Genomic DNA, 7248 nt, shown 5'->3' on the forward strand with positions numbered 1-7248 from the left:
AAAATATAGGGATTAAGTTGTAGGTTTTGTCAAAATTCAGATACTAAATTATAGTTTACCATTAATAAAATACTAGCATTACAAATAATGAAAAAAGGGAAAGAACTAGACATAAAATTTACAATTATAAACAATAATAAAGTACAGTGATCTTTTAATATAATGATATATTATATCTTTTGCTTGAAGATCTTGACCAAAAAATATAAATCTTCTAAGTAGCAACTGATTATTTATTTGATTTGTACAATGAAATAATATCTCAATGTCACACCTTACCCCTCTGTAAGGCATAACATGATCCCGTAGAATACCTAATGAACTACCGAACTTCACCTACCGATAACTCATTAAGTACCCTACAAGGGATTTTAAAACAATTTTCTTATCTTTGACAAGTGGTGAGAATTTCTAATGAGTATTTAAAACATTTAGTTGAAATTAAAACTAATTAATATTTTTGGCCATTTTAGTTTTCCGCAAATTTGATAAAAATTTTGACAGAGTTTCCTCTGTATTTTGAGAAAACCGTTCTTCGAATACCTGTAAAAAGCACTTCTAAAAGATTTTCTCAACCACTACTTCGGTTTCACAATCAAACTCAATCAATTTATCAAAATTCACAAGTTCAGTAATTCTCAAATTATTTTCAATCAATATCATTCATATTTCATTAAAAACAAAATAATTGATACATAACCTTCCACATTTATATCAAAAGAAACACAAACTTAACTTTATTACAAACTTCATACAAATTTGTGTACAAGCTGCTCAAGACCCATTTTACATGTCCATACATTTATGTGCAATATATACATCAAAAGAAGTATTTACGTTAGGGTATAAATTATACCCAAGGCTTCAAATCGATGACTTCACACACCTCGACTCGATCTGCTGCTCCTCTAATCTCTGTATCTGCGACAGCAATAATAGCTATCGCGGAGTACTAAGACTCAGTGGTGCACAATATACTAAAATAATCTTTATGCAAAACTTAAAGCACATTCATTCAAAATTTTGACTAAACATGAAAATTAAATACAATCATGCATTGTAAGATTTTACATGTAAACCAAGTTTATTTCAAAGTATCAAAACACATTTCATAAAACCCACAGTTAAATCATGCCATTCGAAACAAATAGAATCTCAATAGCCGGCTAAAGAGAAATCACATCACAAGGCTAGCTAGCTCAAATATATGGATATCCATTCACATCCTCTTCTACTGGCACACCTCAACACTTCTCCAGAGAAGGAATCAAAATTCGAAACTAATTACCCCCACTAGTCGTGCTAGTGAGGTGTTCAAATATGTGGTCATGACACTGTGGTTTCAAAACTTATCTTAACAATTTGCTAAACATTTTCTTTTCAAATATACATAATAACTTTCAACAATTTAGATCAACATCATAAGAATGTCATAATCCAATATTTCACATTATTTAAAACGATATGCAAAAGATGATTATAAAAGTATATGTTGTGCACAAACCTCAAACGAGTCGTCCTTTAGCCTCGACTCGGTTCCTCGGGTTCCTTCCCGATATTCTTTTCAACTGAAACACACAATTTTACAATGTTTCAGTACTAGAACTTAAAATAAATCCAAAATAAACTTAACTTCACATTTAGCTAGCTCTAACGTGTTAAATTTGACGTTCTCGAAATTTTGTGTTTCGGGTTACTATTCACTGCACTATTCAAGTCAAATTATTGACTTTCTAAGGCTTAATGGGTATGGGAACTCCAACTTCACCCACATACCACATTTTGGTCACCAAACTTGTTGGTTTTGGTCATTTGTTTAAAGCTTAGGTCATTTTGGCAAAATTGCCAATTTTCGGTTTTGGATTTCGAGTTGAACTATTCCATTGGTCGATCTACTGTTGGAATTTGACAAAACTTCCTTCATAGAAAATGTTCCTTATTGTCTTAAGTGTATTCTCATTTTTGGATCACCTCAATCGGAGTTTTGTAGCTCAAGTTATGGCCAAAATAAGTTTACTGTTCACGTGCACTGTTCATACTGCAATTTAGGTGCTGGCAGATTTTGATCCAATTTTGGTCAATTGTTTGATCAAGTTAAGTTCATAATTCGGTCTCACTTTCTTCATATGAAATGTTGTACTATGTCTTAGGTTTCCATCGATTCAAGAATCGCCTAAATCCAGTTTTCTGAGAGAGTTATAGCCCTCCAAACATTGCTGCTCAATGAAAATTCTGCAGAATTTCAGTACAGTAATTTTAACTTTGCTCAATGATTTGAATGAGTTAATGGCCTAATTTGGGTTGGTGTTCTTCATGAAAGTTTTAGGTCTATATCATATCTAATTGCTGGCAAAATTTCAGGTCAATTTGACCTACCTAGCTCGAGTTATGACCAAATGAACAGTTACTGTTCATTTGGTCAGTTTTGTGCAGTGGCAGCCTGCAATCAACTCACTTTGGTCAATTGTTTCACCAAGTTTTGGTCAGTTTTGGCCATGGTTCCTTAATGAAAATTGTGCTCTTTTATGTCTATTTTCATCTCCAATTGGTGGCATATCAATTGGGCTTGTAAAATTTGAGTTTTGGTCCTTCAAAGTGGGTTTGGTCATGCTGCCAGCAGCATGACCATTAACCTCCGAATTTAGTTTTCATTCCTATCATTCCCACACAACTTATTTGGTCATAATTGACCATTATTTCATTTCACAATAGGTTAAACATGCCATTTATGCATTTCTCCAAATTTTGGTCCATAAACCCTAGCATTGAAACCTTAATCTCACTAACTCTTGCATTTAACTACTTCTAATAATTTTAATGTTAATCATTTCACTAAGTAAAGCTTCTAAACTCACTCAATTGCATCATATTCATGCAAACCACACTCCTCTCAAGCTGCCCAAAATTTCAATTTAATTCTTTCCCCATATTTGTTTCATTTAAATCAAGTTATTAGCTCACTTAATTACCTAAACATGCATTTGAATGGAAAAGTAACAATTTAACATACTAACCTTTTGTTAAAGCTTCAAAACCCTATCTTTAATTCTTCTTTCTTCTTGTAATCTCCTTCTTAAGTTGCAATAACAAGCTCTAGGGTGGTTTTTAAGAGAGTTATTTGGATTAAGTGAAGAAAATTAAGCTTAAATGTAAGCTTAAATGGAGGACCATTCATGGAGGAATTTGGGAGGAAAGTGGGGTGGCAAGGAAGAAGAAAATCCTAATTTTTTCCTTTGGTTTCCTTTACACGTTTTTTTTTTTTTTGGCTTATGGAAGACCCTAATTCCCAAATTAAATAATTCAATTTATTACTTTAGTTATGACATCATGCATGATGTCATAACTTTGACTTTTTCATTTTCATCTCTTTTTCTCTTTTTTTTTTCTATTAGTTCTTTAATTTAATTCTCGATTCAAATTTTCTTTTCTCCGATTTTATTTGTGATTAGGTCAGAGTCACTCTCGGTCAATTGACCAAATTGCCCCTACTGCTCATCCGGTTTGCAAATAATCCAATATTTCTTCCTGACCTAATTATTTGGTGACTTATTCTTTTCATGATTTTCTCTTTTCCACTTTGTGTTCATAAGGGTCCTAAGGACATAGCGTCACTTTTACGGTTCAAAATTTGAGTTTAAAATGACTCGTTCAGGAGGTCACTCATCATTGTGACTCTCCTCGATTAACCTCTTATGTTTTGTTTTTCTTATTTATAGTTAACTAATTAAACATTACTAATTATTTGTGTTTATGGCTTCTCAAGTTGTCTTAAGTGTGGCCCTAATCCCATTAATTGTCCACCGACAGGTCTCGAACGATGAAATATACCGAGCTATATAACGGGGTGTTACAATTCTCCCCCTCTTAAATAAATTTCGTCTCGAAATTTTACAGTATCAATCTGTGGGTGTTGTCTCCTCATGTCCTCCTCTCGTTCCCAAGTAGCTTCTTGGCCGAATGATGGTTCCACAAAGACTTTTACCAACGCTATTCCGTAGTCGCTTCACCTCATAAGCCGAATCTTTATGGGTTCTTCTTCATATGTGAGGTCTGGATTTACTTCTATTTCTTCTCTTGGTAGTACATGAGATGGGTCTGATCGGTACCTCCTCAACATAGACACATGGAAGACATTATGTATCTTCTCCAACTCGGAGGTAGTGCCAACCGATATGCCAAAGGACCCACTCTTTCAACCTCATATGGCCCGATAAAGCGAGGACTCGGTTCCCCTTTCTACCGAATCTCATAATTCTCTTCCAAGGAGAAACCTTGAGGAAAACTTTCTCACGCATACTCAATATCCCTTCTTTTCGGATCAATGTAGGACTCGATGCGATCTTAAGTCGATCTCGGATCACCACGATTTTCTCTTCATTCTGTTGAACAATTTGGGTCCAATCATTTTTCTTTCACCCACGTCATCCCAACACAACGGGTTCTACATTTTCGCCATACAAAGCTTCATATGGAGGCATCCCAATGCTTGATTGGTAGTTGTTGTAAGCAAACTCAATCAAAGGCAAGTGTGTATCCCAACTACCCTCAAACTCAATAACACAAGCCCGTAGCATATCCTCCAAGATCCGAATTACCCTCTCAGTTGGCCATTGGGTGGAATGCGTCTTGAAGTTCAATCTAGTTCCTAGGGCTCAAGACTACCCGAATCTAGAAGTGAACCTAGGATCTCTGTCGATACAATAGATCTGGCACTCCATGCAATCTCACAATCTCATCGATGTACAACCCGCCAATCTGTCCAAATTGTAGTCCATCCGAATCGCGGAAAATGAGTAGATTTAGTCGATCACAACAATGACCCAAATCGCATCATGACTCTTTTGTGTCCTCGGAAGTCCCATCACAAAATCCATCGTTATTCTCTCCCATTTCCACTCTGTCTTTGGTAGTGGATGTAACAACGATGCTCTGCCTTCACTTGACAAGTTAGGCATTTGGATACAAACTCGCCACATCTCTCTTCATACCCATCCACCAAGAATGCTCCTTTAGCCCTCTATACATTTTTGTACCACCGGTGCATGGCAAAGGAGACTCATGTGCTTCCTTTAAAATGATCCTCCTCAATTCAACATCATTAGGAACACACATTACCCACAGTGTAGCAATAGACCATCATCTCCGAGTGAGAATGGTTTCTTGCCTGTGGCTTCTTCCATCGATACCGATCAACCATTCTAATCTGATCAATCAACTGTACATGCCATGCAACATCGCCTCATCATTAATCTCTAAGTGGCATGCAATGATCTTAACTCATGTACCAAAGACAAAGGAGTAACGTAGACTTGCCATAGTCTTGCGACTTAAGGCATCACCACAACATTAGCTTTCCCTGGCTGATAGTCTATCAGACAATCATAGTCTTTTATCAACTCTAACCATCTCCTCTGTCTCAAATTCAGCTCTTTCTGGGTGCCCAAATACTTCAAACTCTTATGATCTGTGTAGATGTAACATTTCTCCCCATACAAATAATGTCTCCAGATCTTAAGAGCAAACACAATGGCTGCAAGCTCCAAATCATGTGTCGGATAATTCCTCTCATGCGGTTTTAGCTGGCGTGATGCATAGGCAATGACATTTCGATCTTGCATCAACACACAACCTAACCCGTTGAGAAGCATCAGAATCAGTATATTCTTTACGGTGTGGGTAAAGTTAGGGCTGAGCTTCAAACATCTCTTCAATTCATCAAAACTCTGCTGGCATTTATCCGTCCACTGAAATTTTACATCTTTTCTAAGCAGCTTGGTCAATGGAGATGCCAACATGGAGAATCCCTTCACAAATCTACGGTAGTATCCAGCTAAACCCAGAAAACTACGAATCTCTGTGACATTTAGGTGGCCTCCAACTTCAATCTTACTTGGATCTACCTTAATGCCCTCTTCTGATACTACATGCCCCAAAACAGATATTTCTTTCAGCCAAAATTCACACTTCGACAATTTGGCATATAGTCATTTCTCTCTCAAAGTCTTATAATCCGCAGATGTCTATCATGCTCTTACGCATTCCTCGAATAGACCAATATATCATCTATGAATACCACAACAAACCGATCGAGGTATGGTCTAAAAATAGTGTTCATCGGATCCATAAAAGCGGAGCATTAGTTAACCGAATGGCATGACCAAGAACTCATAATGGCCATAGCGGGTTACAAGCGATTTAGAAATACTTTGCTCTTGTACTTTCGGTGATAATAACGATCTCGGTCAATTTTGGAGAACATACCGCACCCTCAACCGATCAAACAAGTCATCAATGCGGGTAATGGATATCTATTTTTATTGTCACCTTATTCAACCGCCGATAATCAATGCATAACCGAGAGTGCCATCCTTCTTCTTTACAAACAATACCGCGCTCCCAAGGTGACACACTAGGCGGATAAAGCCCTTGTCAAGCAACTCTTGCAATGCACTTTCAACTCTTTCAGTTCGCAGTGCCATTCTATATGGCGTTATGGAGATTGGGTCCACACCGTGCATAACATCAATTTCAAATCGCACCTCTCTTCGGAGGTAATCACGGCAATTCATCGGAAATACATCAGGAAAGTCACATACCGTAGGGATGTCCCTTAGTCGGACTCCCCACAGGTGTCTATCACATGTGCCAAGTATGCTTCACACCCCTTTTTAATCATCCTTCGGCTAGTGCACGAAATGATGTTTGATGGCGATAAATGCCTCTCCCGTGTATTACCACATCACCATACAAAGGAGACCAAAAGTGACATCTTGATCCAATCATGGCATGATGCCCGCTAACCAATCCATGCCAAGATGATGTCATACTCTCGAAGGGCATTTCAATTAAGTCGACAGAAAATATGTCCTTGGATCACCAAAGGAGTCTCTATAGATCTGTTGGCCGACTGACTTCTTGACCTAACTGACTAGTAACTAGCAATTCAAAACCCATTTGCACACATGGAACATCAAGTGAACAAATTATGATAGCACTCACATATGAATTGGTTGAACACGTATCAAACAATACAAATACTACTTGAAAAGAGATAGAGAATGTACCAGCTACCACATCAGAAGTCTCAGCCTCTTCTCATTTGTTTCATTGCGTAGATTCTGGTTGAAGCACTTCCTTGTCTGGCCGACCAATTGTGCGGTGCCTCTACCTCTGCCTCTTCCTTGAACCTCGGGAGCGGGACTCGAATAGATCCGTAGTAGGAGCTGGACCATATCTTGGAGCATTAGT

At 37.4% G+C, this 7248-nt stretch overlaps 1 long non-coding RNA gene across 1 annotated transcript; it reads right to left on the minus strand.

Annotated features, from left to right (window-relative positions):
- Positions 1–900: 900 nt before the first annotated feature.
- Positions 901–3223, minus strand: LOC131171088 (uncharacterized). The gene is made up of 3 exons (XR_009141824.1): positions 3015–3223; positions 1505–1568; positions 901–921 (listed from the first exon to the last, which is right to left on the minus strand). It is a non-coding gene; the product is annotated as an uncharacterized LOC131171088 (long non-coding RNA).
- Between the last annotated feature and the right edge of the window lie 4025 nt (positions 3224–7248).

This window comes from Hevea brasiliensis, chromosome 12, assembly GCF_030052815.1.
Source record: "Hevea brasiliensis isolate MT/VB/25A 57/8 chromosome 12, ASM3005281v1, whole genome shotgun sequence".
NCBI lineage: Eukaryota > Viridiplantae > Streptophyta > Magnoliopsida > Malpighiales > Euphorbiaceae > Hevea > Hevea brasiliensis.